The 19,532-nt window shown below is 38.1% G+C and overlaps 1 long non-coding RNA gene across 1 annotated transcript; it reads left to right on the top strand.

The window, feature by feature from the left end:
* Window positions 1–778: 778 nt before the first annotated feature.
* On the top strand, window positions 779–17,527 carry LOC109179202. The gene is made up of 4 exons (XR_002053858.1): window positions 779–789; window positions 9,058–9,062; window positions 9,539–9,545; window positions 17,435–17,527. It is a non-coding gene; the product is annotated as an uncharacterized LOC109179202 (long non-coding RNA).
* Window positions 17,528–19,532: the final 2,005 nt, after the last annotated feature.

Genomic DNA, 19,532 nt, shown 5'->3' with positions numbered 1-19,532 from the left:
AAGGCCTAAACGTGCGCCTCGGCCTGTGGCTGAGGCGCTGCCCGAGCCTTTTTTTTTTTTTGGGTCGAGGCGCCACGCCACGTCTCGGCTTGTGGCCGAGGCGTCGCCTAGACCAGGAAGCCGAGGCGTTGCCTCGACCAGAAGGCCGAGACGTGCGCCTTGGCCTGTGGCTGAGGCGCTGCCCGAGCCTTTTTTTTTTTTTTTTTTTCGGGCGAGGCGGATTTCGGCTCTTCGACCGAGGCATGCCTCGGCCGAAGCTGTGGCCGAAGCGCATGCCTCGGCCACCCGAGTTTTGTCTAGGCCAACCCGTGGCCGAGGCGGGCCTCGGCCAAACCGTGGCCGAGGCGCGTGCCTCGGCCTGCCCTTGGCCGAGGCGTGCGCCTCGGCCATCCAAGCTTCTATATATATATATATATATATATATATATATATATATATATATATATATATATATATATATATATATATATATATTTTTTTTTTTTTTTTTTCTTTTTTTTTTTTTTTTTTTTTTTTTTTTTTTTACAACACGGGCGGACCATGAGAACGAGATATTATTTCAGAAAATTTCGTAAAAGATGATAACGAATTCATTTTAGTAAACCACATGGACGGACCATGAAAGTAAGATATTATTTCCAAGAATTTTAGCGTGTAGAGCGCACGGACCGCGATTGCCAAGTACTATTTCCAATGATTGCTACTACAGGATTTTTAAGGAAAGTACTTGATCAAATGTTCCGAGTTCCATACCCGATCGATCATTCTTACCCCTGTAGTTTTTAACTTGTATGTTCCTGGGCGAATGACTTCCTCCACAGCGTAAAGCCCCTCCCACTTCTTTGCGAATTTTCCCCCTTCAAGGGGTTGGCTGGCTTCCCTTCTTCGCAACACAAGGTCGCCGACCTGGAAGTACCGGGGTCGGACTTTTGCGTCGTGGTAGGACTTTAGCTGACGACCGTAGTTCTCCATCTTGCAGAATGCCGCTTCTATTTTTTCATCCAAGAAGTTCAGATCCACCCTTTGGTGGAGTTCATTTTGTTCTGACTCGAACTCCTCCACCCTTCTACTAGGTATGATTACTTCCACCGGTGCCCGAGCTCGAATCCATAGGCGAGTGCGAACGGGGTTTCCCAGGTGGCCCTTCTTGGTGTCGTGCGATAGGCCCAGAGGATGCCGTCGAGTTCCTCCACCCAGGCTCCGCCAGCCACTTCTAGCTTTTTCTTGAGGCCGTCAAGGATGGTTCTATTCGCATTCTCCACTTGCCCATTTGCCTAAGGATATGATACCGCCACCCGGCTATGCTTAACGCCCCATCCTGCTAAGAATTCTGAAAATTCTCGTGCCTCGAACTGGCGGCCATTTTATGTGATTACCTGGAGAGGGATACCGAAACGATACAGGATGTTTTTCTCGACAAACCTTTTGCACCTTGCTGCGGTGATGCTCGCCAGGGGCTCGGCCTCCACCCATTTCGTGAAATAGTCGATGGCCACAATGATGTACTTCCTGCTTCCCGTCCCCGTGGGAAGGGCCCCTACCAGGTCAATTCCCCATCTCGGAAAAAGGAATCGCGGTGCTTACCGGGGTGTAGTTCGTCGCAGGTCGACCCGACAGTGCTTGGAATTCTTGGCACTTGGGACATCGCTTTGTATACTCGGCGCAGTCCCTCAGCATTTTGGGCCAAAAATACCCTTGTAACATGATGCGGCGTGCGATTGTGTATGCCCCTTGGTGCGCGGAGCACACCCCCTCGTGGACTTCTTTTATCACCTACTTCGCTTTATCTGGATATAGACACCTCAGTAACGTGCCGTTGTAGGAACGTTTGTACAGTTTATCGTCCGAGACAACGTAGCTGGGTGCCCGTAACTTCGTTACCTTTGCGTCTGCCTTGTCTTGTGGTAGGGTGCCATCTGCCTTGTATCATTTGATATGATCAATCCAACATGGCTCCCTAGTCTGCACAGGGAAGACCCACGAAACGTCGATACTTGAAGTCTCGAGGTCTTCCAGTCGAGCGATCGTCCTAATGTGGCTGGGGACTCTGGTACTTAGCTTTGAGAGCATGTCGGCGTCGGCGTTCTGCTCTCTCGGTACCTGGTGTATCTTGTATCCCTCAAACTCGCGCAGGGTTCTCAACACCGCGTCTCTGTATTTTTGCATGCTTCCTTCGTTGGCTTCATACTCCCCGCCTCTGCTTCTTTCCTTTGGGAAGGCTTACTACTTCTCCCACGTACAGCTGTCTGCTCCACTTTTTCGTCTATGTGGGTGTGTCGCCCCCCGCAGGTCCACCATAGATAAAGTGTATGGTGTGTTTCTTTTGTCGTCTGGGCGCCACCTCGGTTTCCTTCTCGCTATCATCCTGCTCAGATATCTGGTCATGTTCTCTTTTCTTGGCGTTCGAGGTAGACGGCTCGGCGCCATCCTCCTTCCTCCAGACATTTTTTAGTGGATTTTTTGATGGATCGCGTTGCGGCTGTTGGTGCTTGGATCGCTTGACGAAATGCCAGAAGTAGCCCTGCTGGATGAGTTCTTCTATTTGTCTCTTCAGTACGTTACATTCATCCGTGTCGTGTCCGGGTTGCCTATGGAACCTGCAGTACTTTGCTTGGTCTCATTTTGGGGAAACCTTCATGCACTCTGGTGGGAACTCGACTATTCCCATCTCCTCAGCCTGTTTTAGGATGACGCTGACGGAATGGGTAAGAAGACTTTGGTTACGCAGGGAAACCAGGCAAGGCCGTTCATGGTCCCGGCCCTTCCCTGCGGTCGGGTGGTTCGAACGTGGTGCCTGGCTGGACGGACCAGCTTTCCTAGGTTTCCCGTTTTTCTTGCCGTCCTCCTCATCTTTCTTTTTCCTGTCGACGTCCTCTGCTTCGGCATAGCGGCTAGCCGTCCTCATCAAATCTTCGTAAGAATGGGGGTGGTGGGCGTTCAGCTGCTTGTGAAAATACCCCGATCTCAAGGCGTGGATGAATATCGGGATCGCCGCCTTAGAGTCGAAGTCGTAGACATTATTGACTTCCTTTTTCCACTTGATCAGGATGTCTTTGAGGCTCTCACCTCTATCTTGCTTTACTACACAGAGGTGAGAGAACGGTTTCTTACGCTGTATGCTACCGGAGAAGTATGTCAAGAAGCTTTTGGACAACTCTCCAAATTTTTGGATCGACCCGTCCGGGATGGTGTTGAACCAATCTTGGGCCGTTCCATCCAGGGTGGACAAGAACGCTCGGCACATGATGGCGTCCCCTGCCCCAATCATCACCATAGCAGCCTTGTACCTAGTCATGTGGACACGTGGGTCAGTGGCTCCTGTGTATGCATTGGTGGTGGGTAACCTGAAGTCCCTCGGCAGAGGTACGTCCATGATGCTTGGGGAGAACGGTGCTGCCATCGTACCTCGGGTTCCGACGACTGCTCCCGTGCCTCCACCCTTCTTGCTAACTCCTCGATCCTTCTCTGCAGCCTTTCGACCAGGGTTGATTCGTCAGGGTGCCGGCGCGGGGCCGGCTGCCGCTCCTCCATGTGTGGGGCTAGTTCGTGTCGTCCATCTTAGTGTCGACACGGAGCTGGTTCCTCGACGTTTCGTCCATCCAAGTGTCGATGTGGAACCCGCTCACCAACGCATCGTTCGCCCGCTGAGTGCCGACGCGGAACCGGCTCATCGACGCGTCGCTCCGCCGAGTGCCGACGCGGGGCCGGTTCATCGAAGCGTCGCTCTTCCGACTCATCACCGTGGCGGCACGGGGCTGGCCCACGAGACTTGCCCATCCTTTCTATGGGTGATCTCTCCGCTTCTCTTTCCTCATGTCGGCGAGGGCCTCTAGCGGAGGACCCCTCGGCACACGACTCCGGCCCCTGCCGAGCGGGCGCCCCGTGTCCCAACCGTTCTAAGGCAGAGTGGGAGGGCCTAGGTTGCCGTCCGGCCGGTCTGCTTCTCTGGGTGCCCTCTCCCGGACCCCCGGTCCTAGTGCGTCACCCTGCGACCCTCGTGGCACGAGTTGCGTCCTGGGCATCCACCCTTCGTGGAGATTCTACTTCTATTTCCTGAGGTCGCGGTGGGGGCACTTGGCCTTGTAGTCCCACCGCCACTTGGTTTAGTGCCGCTGCCACCGCTTGCTGGATGTTCGCCTGGAGGTTCACGACTTGGTTCGCCCCTCCATTGTGGAGCTGGTCTCGGAGTTCCCCGCTATTGTTGAGTTCGTCTCGGAGGTTTTCTCCATTGTTGAGTTGGTCTCGAAGGTCCCTGGGCCTCCCGTTGCTGAGCTGTTCCCGGAGGTCCCCTTCGCGATTGTTGGTGAGTTGGTCCCGGAGGTCACCTGAGGCATTGCCATTGTTCACGTTGCGGGAACCGTGGGAGCTGCGGGACACCATTCTTTCAAGCTTGCTGTTGAAAAAGGAATGAGTTGTGTGTGTCGTAGCCTGCTTGAGTATTGGACTCAGGCTCTCAATGAAAGCACCAATGACGGTAAATAATGTTACCGGTAATAATAATATTAGAATAACATAATGTGAGAGTGACAATAGTTGTATTGCCTTAGTTTCAGTATGGAAAGTACAGTGTGTCCTCCCCATTGCTAGTTGAGGGAAGCTCTATTTATGCTAAGTCCTAACGGTAACAACATGAAGAGTCATAATTGGGGAGCTGAGGCTAACGGCAATAGCATGAAGAATTATGAATGAGGCGCTCAGCTTTAATTCTCTTCCTTCAATGTAATGAATGGCCATAATGTTTCCACCCGTTGGTGTTCTGCTCGTTGGAGTTCTGCCTGTTGGAATTCCGCACGATGTCGGGTTAAATATGGTGTCGGGTCAGGTGCTGCTTATGATCCGGGTCGGTGCCAGCACCATTATCCTGTCACACGTAAACAATAAAGAATGGAACAAACTTCCCTTGTTATAAGTAGCATGTCATTGGTCGGACATCATCTCTTTTCAATCTTCATAAACTGGGCACTGCAGACTAATTTCTTAAACATTATATGCCTGAAAACCTTCATAAAATGGCTTTAAACGATGTCCATTAACTTTAAAAATTTTTATGGTCTCTAAACTGTGTATTTCAACTGCACCATGAGGAAAAACATTAGTGACAACAAAAGGTCTTATCCATCTAGAACGCAATTTACCAGGAAAAAGTTTCAATCTAGAATGATAAAGTAAAACTTTCTGACCAATAGCAAAAATTTTCCTAGAAATCTTTTGATCAAGAAATGCTTTTGTTTTTTCCTTATAAATTCTAGAGCTTTCATATGCATCATTAATTTCTTCAAACTCTTGCAGCTGCAACTTTCTCAACTCACCAGATTCAGCCATCCTCATGTTACATTGCTTAACAGCCCAATAAGCCTTGTGTTCCCACTCAACTGGAAGATGACACGGTTTACCAAATACCAAACGATAAGGAGACATACCTATTGGAGTTTTGTAGGCCGTTCGATAAGCCCATAAAGCATCATCAAGTTGTGCTCTCCAATCTTTCCTGTTCGGGTTAACAGCCTTCTCTATTATAGACTTAATTTCTTTGTTTGAGATTTCTGCCTGTCCATTGCTTTGTGGATGGTAACCTGTAGAAACACGGTGAGTAGCATCATATTTTTTCATCAATGCTTCCACCACTCTGTTGCAAAAATGAGTTCCACGATCGCTTATTATTGCTCTTGGCATCCCAAACCTGGTAAAAATATTAGATTTAACGAACTCAACAACAACTTTAGCACAATCAGTCCGGGTAGCTTTAGCTTCAACCCACTTTGACACATAATCCACAGCAAGAATAATGTAAACATTATTGTAAGAAGAAGGAAAAGGACCCATGAAATCAATACCCCAAACGTCAAATATTTCACAAACAAGAATAGGAGTAAGCGGCATTTGATCCCTATAACCCAAATTTCCAGTTTTTTTGACATTGCGCACATATAACAATCACGAAATAAAGATGGCCAAAATAAACCACATTCCAACACTTTACGAGCAGTTCTTTTTGGACCAAAATGTCCTCCACATGCATATGAATGACAAAAATTCAAAATGGAAGGAATTTCTTCTTGAGATACGCACCTTCGGATTATTTGATCAGAACAATGCTTCCACAAATAAGGGTCATCCCAAACATAGTACTTAGCATCACTCTTTATTTTATCTTTTTGAGATTTAGATAAATCAACTGGTAATGTTCAAGTAACTAAGTAATTCACAATATCAGCATACCAGGGAATCAACTTTTGAACAGAAAAAAGATGTTCATCAGGAAAATCATCTTGCAATGGCGAAAGTTTTTCACTTGTAATTATCCTACTAAGATGATCAGCAACTAAATTTTTTGCACCCTTTTTATCTCGTATCTCCAGGTTAAACTCATGTAGTAAGAGCATCCACCGAATGAGTCTGGGCTTAGCTTCTTTCTTTGAAAGCAAGTACTTAAGAGCTGCATGGTCAGAATAAACAATCACTTCAGTACCAAGCAAATATATGAATGAAATTTTTTTAAAGCAAATACAATAGCTAAAAGTTCTTTTTCTGTTGTGGTATAATTGCTTTGTGCACTATCAAGTGTTCTTGAAGCATAATAAATAACATGTGAAGCTCTTCCAAATTTTTGGCCTAGTACAGTGCCAACTGCATGATTGCTGGCATCACACATAAGTTCGAATGGAAGATCCCAATTCGGTGGCTGAATTATTGGTGCAGATGTTACCATATCTTTTAGCGTATCAAAAGAATCTTTGCATGCTTCATCGAACTCAAATTCCACATCTTTTTACAACAATCGACACAATGGATTTCTAATCTTTGAAAAATCCTTCATAAATCTCCTGTAGAAACCTGCATGACCAAGAAAAGAACGAACCTCCCGCACACTAGCAGGGTAAGGCAAAGATTTAATAACTTCTACCTTAGCTCTATCCACTTCAATCCCTTCAGAAGATACCACATGACCCAAAATAATACCCTGATCAACCATGAAGTGACATTTTTCAAAATTTAAAATAAGGTTTTTTTCAATGCATCGTTCAAGTACTTTTGTGAGGTTAGATAAACAGGCATCAAAAGAATCACCATAGACTATAAAGTATACCTCTATAAAAATCTCTACAAAATCTGAAAAGATACTGACCATACACCTTTGAAATGTAGCAGGAGCATTGCAAAGACCAAAGGGCATCCACCGGAATGCAAAGGTGCTAAATGGGCAGGTGAAGGTCGTTTTTTCTTGGTTCCCAGGTGCAAATGGAATATGATGAAAACCTAAAAAACCATCTAGGCAACAATAATGGGAACGACCTGCTAAACGTTCAAGCATTTGATCAATAAAAGGAAGTGGAAAATGATCTTTTCGAGTTGATGCATTTAATTTTCTGTAATCTACACACATTCGCCACCCATTTTGAATACGAGTGGGCACCAACTTACCATTATCATTTTCTATCACTGTTATACCTATTTTCTTTGGGACAACGTGCACAGGACTTACCCACTTGCTATCTGAGATTGGATATATTATACCTGCATCAAGAAGTTTCAATATTTCTTTTTTAACCACTTCCATCATGGGTGGGTTCAATCGGCGTTGGGCCTGTTTAGAGGGCTTACACTCATCTTCCAACAATATTCGGTGCATACAAGTAGAAGGGCTCAATCCCTTAATGTCAGCTATAGTCCAACCTATAGCTTGCTCATATTCCCTAAGCACTCGGACCAATTTTTCTTCTTCCAATGTAGATAATTTTTTGGAGATTAGCACAGGAAGAGTCTTTTCATCCCTTAAGAATGCATACTTTAAATGATCTGGCAATGGTTTCAGTTCTATCTTTAGAGCTTGAAGAACATAATGGATTTATTCATTATCTTAGTTTATGTTGATGGTCTGGAAATTATTGATGTACATAATGAGCATGATGATGTCAACTCATGCCTAAATGACAGAGTTTGAAATGAAAGACTTGGAAAACCAAGTATTGTATCGTCTTGTAGATCGAGTATTTCCCTGAAGGAATTTTATACATCAGTTAGCCTACCTTGAAAACACCTTAGAGATGTTTTTATATCTATGGATAAGTATAATTTACTTATCACACTAATGGTTTCCCAATCTCTTGAGGTCGATAGAACCACTTTGGATTGAGAGAGTAAGGGGCTCATATTTTGGGACTAGAAGTCCATTACTTCATTTGCACTATTGTAAGACTAGAAGTTCATATTTTGGGACTAAAAGTCTATTACTTCATTTCCATTGGAATACTATTGTAAGACTAGGAGTTCTATAGTTGCGTCAGGCCTAATATGGCATTTGCGATAGAAATCCTAGCAACATTTGGTGCTTCTTTTATGATGAAACATTAAAAAAATGATGAACATATTCTCTGATATCTTTGACGTGTAAAAGACATTGGCATATTTGATGTAAGAAACCTATATATGGTTTGTGGTGGGCTACTTAGCTTTGACACTAGCTATATTGTTTGATCCCTATAATGCTATGTTCCAAATTGGTTATGCCTTGAATTACTCCCCCCCCCCCGCCCCCCCCCCCCCCCCCCTCCCACAAATGTCCTATATGAGGGAAAATAATGATTGATATGCACATGCAAGTAGTGGGTTTTTTAAGGGGAACATTACAAAACGTATTGCACCAAAGTTCTCTTACCCACATGAACTTTAAAAGAGTGCTGGTAAAATTCTTCTTGAGAAAGTTCGCCCTAATCAACAATCTAACAGATATGTTCATAAAATTGGGATGCGTAGGCTTGGAAGATTGTTGTCTTTTGGAGGAGCGACAACCCCTAGTTGCACTGGAATGGACTATGCAGAAGACTCTTGAAATCCTGAAGACTATGCTCTGAAAACATATGGTTGTACTATTTTTCCCTTAGATAATTTATTTTTTCCCATTAGATCTTCTTAGGCTAATGTTTTACTTGAGGCAACCGATGCAGGTGCACTTGCATGGATAATACTGAAGACCCTTGAAATCTTGAAGATTACGCTCTTCATATGGTTGCACTCTTTTTTCCTTAGATAAGTTTTTTTCCACTGGATTTTCTTAAGCTAAGGTTTTTATTGAGGCAACATGTGCAACACATGGTTTAACATATTTTGTGTACTCTTTTCCTCAGTTCGTCTAGGCTAGCTTTTTCCACTGAGTTTTTCTACTGAGGGTTTTAACGAGGCATGTGTGTGCTTAAATAATGGCCAAGGCACAGTGTACCAAATATACATAATTGGTGGCCATTATATGATTATCCCTTCATCATCTCTATTAATGTTTGTTAGTGAACGAATATCTATATTTTGTGTGTGTGTGTGTGTATTGCTATGATCAATAAGAGAGAAATGTTGATGAGTTCTTACATCTTGTGTTCTCAATTTTCTCTACTACTCGATCTATTCCGTATGTCTTATTACTTTTGCATACAATTGTTGCGGTTACCATACAACCATCCCGATAGATTGGGGAATAGAAGCTAAGGCCAAATATAATTTACAAAAAAATTGTAAATATTAAATTATTTTCCTAGAGTGATTGGAGAATTAAAGTTCACATTTTCCTTGAAGCATTGAAATTGTTTCAAATTTTAATCCACTGTATATGAATGGTTAACATTGAACGTAAAATTGAATACGTACGTAAACTAAGTAATATTTTAAATTTAAGGTTAAGATGATTCAACAAAGCGGGCGTGCTGAGGTAGCATTGAATTGAATATTTAATGGAGTACTAGTGTGGCACTTAGCTTGTACAACCTGCTGAATTTCACTCGTGCTGCCACAACGTAACTAAAGCCTAAAAAAATTAAATGGGTGCAGTATGTAGTCAAGTAAGTGTGCCTAAATAAATATAAATATATATGTTATATCTAATCTGAATTTCACACGTGCTGTGACAATGCAAATTAAATAAAGGAAAGGAGTGCAGTGAAGTAAGTGAGCCGCCCAACTATGTTGAACTTGAACCAATAATTAATTTCCGACCCATCTCTCTGCTTAATTATCGTTTCCAGGGAAGTACTCTACACCCAAATTAAAGAAATATATATCACGTACATAGCTTGCATAAATATATAGCTAGCTAGCTTGAGGCAACTAATGCAGGTGCACTTGAATGGATAATCCTGAAGACCCTTGAAATCTTGAAGATTATGTTCTTTATATGGTTGCACTCTTTTTTCTTTAGATAAGTTTTTTTTCCACTGGATTAAAGTTTGTAAATATTAAATTATTTTTCTAGAGTGATTGGAGAATTAAAGTTCACATTTTCCTTGATTGATTGGACAATGTGATATCGTAATTTAAAACTTTTGAACTAATAACTAATAATGTCCGCAAGATGCAAGTAAATAATAGTTTTTTTGGATTATTTCGAAAAAGAATTATTTGGCTAGATCTAGAAAATTTTATAACTACTTGAGAAGGCAACTTCCATTTGGAAGGTTGTGAGTTCGTGCCTCAGTAGAGGCGTTATTGGCTCTTTGGGTTTCAATAGGTTGAGAAAGTATATGAACAGATACTAAAATGTAATAGGGCCAGTAGCATTAAAAAAAAAAAAAAAAACTACTTGAGAAGGTTTTGTATTATATAATTTTACTAGTAATTCACCCGCGCGATGCACGGGAAAAAATTATGTTATTATATATATAAATAAAAATAGAAAAACTAAAATATTTTAAATTATTTAATATAATAATATTTTTGAGCTTCCATTGGTCAAGTATTTATTATTTTTATAGAATACAAAATTACAATTACAATTAAAATTAAAATTAATATTAAAATTATAATTTTGTATGGGTAATATAATCTCTAATTATGTGCATATTCAAATAAACTTATAGAGAGAATTTACATAATTACATTGATTTATGCTTAATTGTATTTCATCTATATTATAATTTTCACAATACGAATAATAACTAAGATAATTACATTTGGAAAGCAAATTTCAAATTTTGTATGTGTAAATTTAAATTCTAATTGAACACATTTTTTATATGATTATATAATATATAGCTATTTTATTTTTCAAAAGTATATTTTTTATATGATTATATAATATATATATAGCTATTTTATTTTTTAAATGTTGTGCTTTTTTTTTTTAATAATAAAGGATGTTGTGGCATTAATTGTAACATTAATTATTTCCCAAACCATATAGCTTTATTATATAACTAGTATTTTCTTATGCGCGATGCGCAAAAATTAGATGCCCAATATTATTATTTTATATTAATTTTTTTATATTTAAATTAATAATAATAATAATAATAATAATAATTATTATTATTATTATAATAATAATAATAATGATGATGATGATGATGATGATGATGATGATGATGATGATGATGATGATGTAAACATTTTTATACATTTGATATTTATATTGTATAAAATAACTCCAAATTATAATGTATAAATATTATTATTATTGAAGAAGATAAGAAAATATATGGTGGATGCATGTGCATAGTAACAATATTGGAAAAGATAACGGAAGTTATAACGGTGAGGGTATATTTGTCTAAAATATTATAAAGTACAACATTTATAGCATAATGTATAAAATAATATAATGGAAAAAATGGACATAAATGAAGGGTATAATCTTCATTCACACTTATTATGTTTTTAGATTAGATAAAGGATTTAATTGAACCTTTCACTAACACATGGGATATGATGTGTATTCAAATCTATTGAGCAATAATAATAATAATAATAATAATAATAATAATAATAATAATAATAATAATAATAATAATAATAATAATAATTTTAATAATAATAATAATAATAATAATAAATAAATAAATAAAAACACATCATAATGCAATGAAATTGAGTTGAACTCCAAATTGGCTTAAATTTCCAATAATATAATTTTAGTGATTCAGTTTTAAAGTTATCAAATTTAGTTATGAAGCATTGAATTGTTTCAAATTTTAATCCACTATACGTACAGAGAATTATTGAAGCAACATTAATTATGAATGATAGATATGATGTACCAAAATTCTTTTTTTATATATAATGAATTCAAATTCTTTGGTAATTAATTAATTTGTAATTTTTAGCTATACATGTTTCTCTGCAATCAGTGAAAGTGAATTCATTAATGAGACAGAAGATGAGAAACTGGAATTCATTAGAGGTTCGAGGTTTTATTATTTTGATACAATTGAACAAAAGAGAGGGAAAAATTCATATATATGAAAGTGATAGACAACTAGCTAGCTTATTACAACCCCAACAATAACCACTCCTTGCTAACAAAGGATGACTCACTAATAATATGAGCTAAGTTCAAGGTAGAGCTGTCAAACCCGTCTAAATTAAAACCGATCCATGCATATGAGCAGGACCGTCACAATTAAGTAGGAATATGACCTCAGGTAGTTAAGTACAAAACTACAAATGACACAATTAAATCTTGCTTGTTACTCTATCAAATATTGTAAAACACCCACGCATGCTCACATAATACTTAGGCCCTAACTTCTCCTTGTTCTAGATATATCTAACTCAGACTTTCGAACATCATCATCATCGACATTTCACTAGAAAAATCAAAATACTCATGCACAATTGCACAAATCAAAATTAAAACTCTAAAAACATATTTAATAACATTTAAACTAAATTTATTAATGCAGAATACTTACACCAAATTAATTTGTGGTGCTTGGGAACCACTTACTTGAACAGTTGAATATATAAGATGTACGCATTGACATACTTGGAGTTGGAATTGAACTTGAAGTTGTCTCATAGTTAGAAAAAAGTTCATACATCTTCTTCTTTATTATATCCAACTTGTTTTCCAAACCACAAAATCAAACTTTGAGTAGCAAAACTTAATCATATCAAATTTCATCATTGGATAAAAACACATAAGCAACGGCAATAATAACATACATACACTGTACTCACTCCAATACTTATCAAATTTACCTTTTATTCTTATTGATATATATATCTCGATTTTGCAAATCATCACTACTTTCATTGTGCCTCAACAGATACTCTATCATCAAAATTTTCAAAAAATACAAATTTGAAATAGGATAAGAAAATCCGTATAATAATTTACTGATGATATAAAATGGAGCCAAGAAATCCCAAATTAATCCCAAGCTCTTCTATTTAGAATCCACTAGAGAAGTTGATGAAGTAGTCTTTTGGGTGAGTGGATGTGTAAGAGGGTATCCTTACACCGGATATCGTTCTCACAAGGATTGGCGATAGGAGTAGAGCTTTAGTGTTCCAAGCATAAGATACTAATGTTCCCCATGGAAATCTAGCCAACCCGAAGGGTTGATTTGGATACAAATACAATATTAAACAACACACTACAATGAAAACAAATGATAAGAAAGTGGAGGTAAATAGGAACTAAAGGTAGGTCAAGATAGCGAAACCAAATTGGGGGCTAAAAGATGATAGATGTCATATAACGATAGGGAAGCCTTTCTCAAGGTCATCCCACACTCCTAGAACATTCAAGGACATTCTCATGACTCAAGAATGTCTAAGAGGCATTTCATCAAACACTTGGTGTTCTTAACATCACACACTCCCCTTTTCTCAAAGGTGAAGCATGGTTGATCAACTCCTTAAACTTAGACTAGGTTGTCACTCCCTAATCGAGACTCAAATAAACAAGTCAATCAACAACATAAAGGTAAGCATCAACATTCGTTCTCAACCAATTCAAGGTCAACCAATAAACACCTAACCTACATCCCTACCTCCCTCCAAGGAGAACTAATCACACAAACATAATAAAAATAACACAAGATTCATAATCCACAAGGAATTCCAAAGCAAACACAAGATAAAGATTAAAGCAATAAAGCAAGAAATTAAATAGCAAAGTGAAAATAGAAATAAAAGAGGTAGAACTTATCTATAGAAAATGGACATGAAATCTTTGAAATCCAAGATTAAATGCTTCAATCCAAGCTTCCAAAATGTTTAAGAACCTAAATATAAGTCTAATCTAACCTAAAAATATCAAAGAAAATGAAAGAGAGAAGCTAGGTTTCTAAAATGGGTTGGAGCCATGTTAAAATGGTTAAAAACAGGGCTAAATACAAGCAAAGAAGGCTAGCCATGGGCATGGCCACGGGTGTGGCCAATCCCGTGGCTAGAAACGCAGGGTACACTGCCCAGTGGCCATGGGTATGGCCACACCCGTGGCCACCACGCAGTGTACACTGCCTGGTTGCCACAGCTGAGATTATGTGCACTGTGTCCGTCTTCTAAGCCATTTTCACCATCGAAATGTTTGAATTAGCCTTTTGTTCTTGAATAAAATTTGTAGCCCTTCAAGTTAGCATTCCAATAATATAAAATTCACTTGATTTGGACATTTCTACGTAGAGATATGGCCAAAATACTGAACAGTGGATGATTTGGCCATAATTTGTCTCTCTAAAATGTGTTTCTCCCACCTTCATAGCTTCTCATTGACTCCCATTGGCTCTGCAGGCATCCGAAATGCCCAAAAAATCACTCAATTCATCTAAATCATCAAGAATTACACATAAACCACTAGTACAGAAAATGGTTTTAACGTCACCATTTTAACGTCGGATTTTATAAAATCCGACATTAAATATAACCGACGTCATATATATTTGAAATTTAAAAAAAATAAAATAAAATAGTTACGACGTCGGCCGACATTATTGGCCGACGTCGTAATCTAATTAAAAAATAAATAAATAAAATTTAAATAACTTACGACGTCAGCTAATTAATTAGAGACGTCGTATGCCAGTTAAATAAAAAAAAAGGAATTAAAATAAGATACGGCATCGGCTAGTTAATTGGCCGACGCCGTATTCTATTTAAATAAAAAAAAACAAAATGTATTTATAATACATACGGCATCGGCTAGTTACTTAGCCGACGCCGTATACTCAATATTAAAAAAAAAAATTATTTACAGCGTTGGCTTTTTAAATAGGCGACGCCGTATATACTTATTATAATAAATAAATAAATAATTAACTTACGGCGTCGGTGTTTTAAAAAGCCGATGCCGTATATACTTTATATAAAAAAAATAAAAATAAATAATTAATGTACGGCGTCGGCTATTTCAAAAAGCCGACGCCGTATGTTCGTTACTAACTATTCACACCGCATCTTCATCTTCATCTTCACCGCGCATTTCTTATACACCCATTTCAGCCGCGCCTCACCGCTACACCGCCACGCCGCGCCACCGCCTTCGCCCCGCCGCACCACATCTTCATCTTCATCTTCACCGCACCACCTCCTCCGACAGGGCTCGTGTCTCGCCGCTACAGATCTTCACCCACCGCACCACATCTTCATCTTCATCTTCACCGCACCAGATCTTCATCTTCAGCCGCGCCTCCTCCACAGATCTTTAGCCACCGCACCAGATCTTCATCTTCACCGCACCGTTCGCCTCGCCGCCACAGATCGGGACGCCGCCGCCGCCCTGCTCTCCCCACGGACTCCGCCGGACCGTTCGCTCTCATCACTGGTACGAACTATATATATATATATATATATATATATATATATATATATATATATATATATATATATATTTTTATTCATTTATTTATTTTTATTTTTATTATTTAATTAGTTTTTTATATATTTTAAATTTTATAAAATATTGTTTATTTTGTTTTATGAAATATTGTGAAATATTGTTTATATAATTTTATGAAATATTGTGAAATAATTATGAAGTATTGTGAAATATTTTTTATGTAGTTTTAATTTTTAGAAATTGTTAGGAAATATATTTTAGGAATATTATGCTAAGAATATACTAACATTTTTACAATTATGGATAATTCGGATAAACGTCAAACTGCAAAGAAACAATGAATTCACGTTTGAGGCATTTTGCATTATATTGCTAAGCTTCAACATTAGAATCTAGTCAATTTAGTTAACTAGGAGTCTAGGATGCTGCATTGTTTATATTTTTAGAAAGAATTAGAATTTTTTTTTAGTAATATACTGATAGTACTGATTTTTTTAAATTTTTAAAAATTAGTGTATATATTTGATTTTAATGAATTTTGTTTACAAAATGTTTTTGAAATATATTTAAAAAATAAAATTATATTATTATAGGTAACTTCATATGTGTATACTTAATATAATAATATATGTATAAAGAATTGTAATAAAAAAAAATTGAGCTATTGTCACTTTTGATTCTTTGACTATTATTCATTTTTCACATTTAGTCGCCAACTATTAATTTTGTCATATTTTGTGCACACGTATGCTTTTGTTGCCACAATTGATCCTACCAATCAAACATCTTGCAACCACTTACTATAACTATCACTTTTATATCGTTTTCAAGTTATCATATCTTGAACTCCACTTATACAAAAAAAAAAAAAAACATTTAAAACTAAAACGAAACTATTATAGTCAATAATAACTAAATACTCACAACATAACGAACTATTAAGTCAACCAATTTTGTGTAGTAGCATTGAACTCAATTGTGAAGTTTCTAACCCTCAATCTTTTGATTCATGGCATCAACCCAATAACACCAGTCCAATCCCTAGCTTTTTATTATTACTTTAACTCCGCTATTTGCATTCTTTTGTTTAACTTGGTTCACTATTGTTATCACTTGCATAGCTTCTATAAATTGTTTAGAGGTTGTGTGATGCGATCCTGGTTGGCCCGATCTTCTCTTCATACTTTGACTAAAATAATATTTTAGAACAATTTATTAGGCTAGGTGAAATCTGATTAAAAGGTTTAATTTAGGTTGGGAAAGGGGCTAATTTTTGGGTTTTGATAATTCCTCGGCCACACCGGGTTATAAGGTGATACGTAGGATTTAAGACGACGCCACATGTGAGATTTCACACTTGATAAGTCAGGATCACCATGACTTGATCATGGTTGAACTCTCTCGAGTTCTAGAAAACACTTAGTTTCCTATTTCAAAAATTCTCAACTCTATTTAGTTCATTTGGCTTGCAATGACGTTAAATAGCCATTAGCAAACATATTACAACCACATAAATGAGATAATTATTAAAAATAAGATAAACTAATCCTAACAAACAAACCAAAATAAACATGAATAATAATATAAATCTAACAAACTAAATCAACAATAAATTTAAGATAATCATCCTAATTAAATAATAAAATTTATTCTAAAATATCTAACAACTAATATTCTCGTGCCCACAACATTGTGTCTAGATCTTCTCTAGAAACCGAACCCCCAGTCCTAAGGATGATCAAAAACAAATTTTTTTGCTTGTTCCAATTACCACCATACTTCTTCAGAGCAAATTAAATTATAAGTTCATAGTGATAACACAACAAAACAAAACGAAAGTAAAAGTTTGATATCCTTAAGGTACGCTAGCTCTAATGCTTTAATGAAAAGTAATCACACAATACCACCAAATAAACCAATATCCGGCAACGACGCCAATTTTTCATCCTTACAAAAAATAGTGGTTAAAGATTATGGGTTAAGAGTTGTTCAGCAAGACATAAGTCGTATGGCACATACTTGTGTAACTATTAAACTTCTAGACACTAAAGCCTTGAACCATAAAAATCCAAGAACATTCAAGAGAAATTATGGGCAAATCAACATCCTAAAGATACGAGTAATCACAATAAGGAAAGATACAGCTCAATTTAGGAAATATCACAATCTAGATGCTACAATACCTATGGGTTTGGGAGCAAAAATAACCATGATGGATCAACCCCATGCACGAGGATTTCCCCACTGTTGTGATGCATCAAGCTCATAAAGCATTAACCCCCCCCCCCATTCTTTCTCCAACTTTCATAGTGAGAGAGAAATTGGGTTGTGAAAGGAGCGACTAAGTTCTTTGCCCAACTTTTGTCGTGACAAGGAACTCTCCAAAAACATGTTGAAACTTTTAGCATAAAATGACATTGTAAATGGCTATTTTGTGGTACAAATATGTGTGGGGTTCAATTATGATTTGGGTTGGGCCAAAGTGGATTCACATTATTCATAGTGAAATGAAGAAGTTGATATATTGTACGCTCAAAATAGATAATGTGTCCAAAATGCTCAATTTGACACACTTCTATTCAAAGACGATGAAGTGTGCCTAATTGACCAACTGAATAAAATGAGGATCATTTTGAACGCCATTATAACACTTCACAAGCAAAATAAAGGCAAAGTATGGGGTATAAATATGAACAACTATGCACTTATCATCAGTGCGCCACACGTGCGTCGGAATCCTAGACAACTGATATAAATAGATAATCGCACAAGCATTGACACGCCCATGTGGCACCCGTGCACCGAAACCCTGGACAAGTGCTATAAATATATCTTTTTTTTTTCCTTTTGGCAAGAGAAAGTCGTCGTGGAGGACTGCATTAGCACGGAAATAATTGCATATTAGGGTATTTCTTTTATCTTCTTTAGCCATTCTATTGTTCTAGCTTTGTTACTGTTGAATATTTTGGATTATTATTGTGTTATTTACTTTATCTTGTTGGTTTCCAGTCCATTAAAGTTATTCTCATTGTCATTTGCTTAATATATTGTTGGATTATGCTGTTAATGAATGTTCTTGTGTTTCACCTTTATATTACATTATTATGAGTGAGTAGAGTAGGTGGTTGGATAGTGGTGTTTATTTTGTTTTGATGCTTATTTGATATATGATATTTATTTCATTCAAGGGTTGAAACCCAACATAGGGTTAATGGGTTTGTGCACTACCTTATGAATCCACAGGTTATCACACCCCTTGATTCGCCCCTCAACCGTCATTATTCTTTAGATTATAACTCACAACCTTCAGGTTCATTTACAGCATACAGTATGTAATGTTGAAGGTCCAGACTACTCATGCTTCTTGAGGGGGTTTGGTAGCATCACGAGAGTGGGACAACCTCAATTTTCGGAATTGGCCTTGTTGGTCCCAAAATAGGTAAGGTAAAAGTCTAGAGAGAGAGAGGGGGGGGGGGGGGTGTCAATATAATTTTAAACCTTTTAGCCAAAATACAACAATTGCTAAGGCACAGAGAAATCAAAACTCTTAACTAGATTGATAGAGTCTAGAGCACAGCAGAAATAAATAAAGTAAGTGTTGTGTGATTGTGTCAAGTATATCCAACGTGAGAAGCAAGCAAGAAACAGTAAGTAAAGAAAGCAGTAAAGAACACAAGACAATTATAGTGGTACGGAGGTGGTGTAATCCTCATACTCCACTTGCTCTTATCTCCAAGAGCAATTCACTATATCCACCACTACTTGGTTCCTAGATACATTGAATTCCGTGATCTAGTGCTTTGATCACCAAGCCCGCACTAATCACGCCCAATGCCACCAACACTGCTGCTTCGGGTTTCACGACTCTGCATTACTTTCCCCCCGACTTCTACGCTCCGGTAGAATCGCTCTTCGAATTTCACGACTCCCTTATTATCTCAGCAGACATATAAAATGGGACGGAATGAGTACAAAATAAGTTTCAAAC

This window comes from Ipomoea nil, unplaced genomic scaffold, assembly GCF_001879475.1.
Source record: "Ipomoea nil cultivar Tokyo-kokei standard unplaced genomic scaffold, Asagao_1.1 scaffold0878, whole genome shotgun sequence".
Taxonomy (NCBI): Eukaryota; Viridiplantae; Streptophyta; class Magnoliopsida; order Solanales; family Convolvulaceae; genus Ipomoea; species Ipomoea nil.
This window is presented reverse-complemented; position numbering and strand designations above follow the sequence as displayed.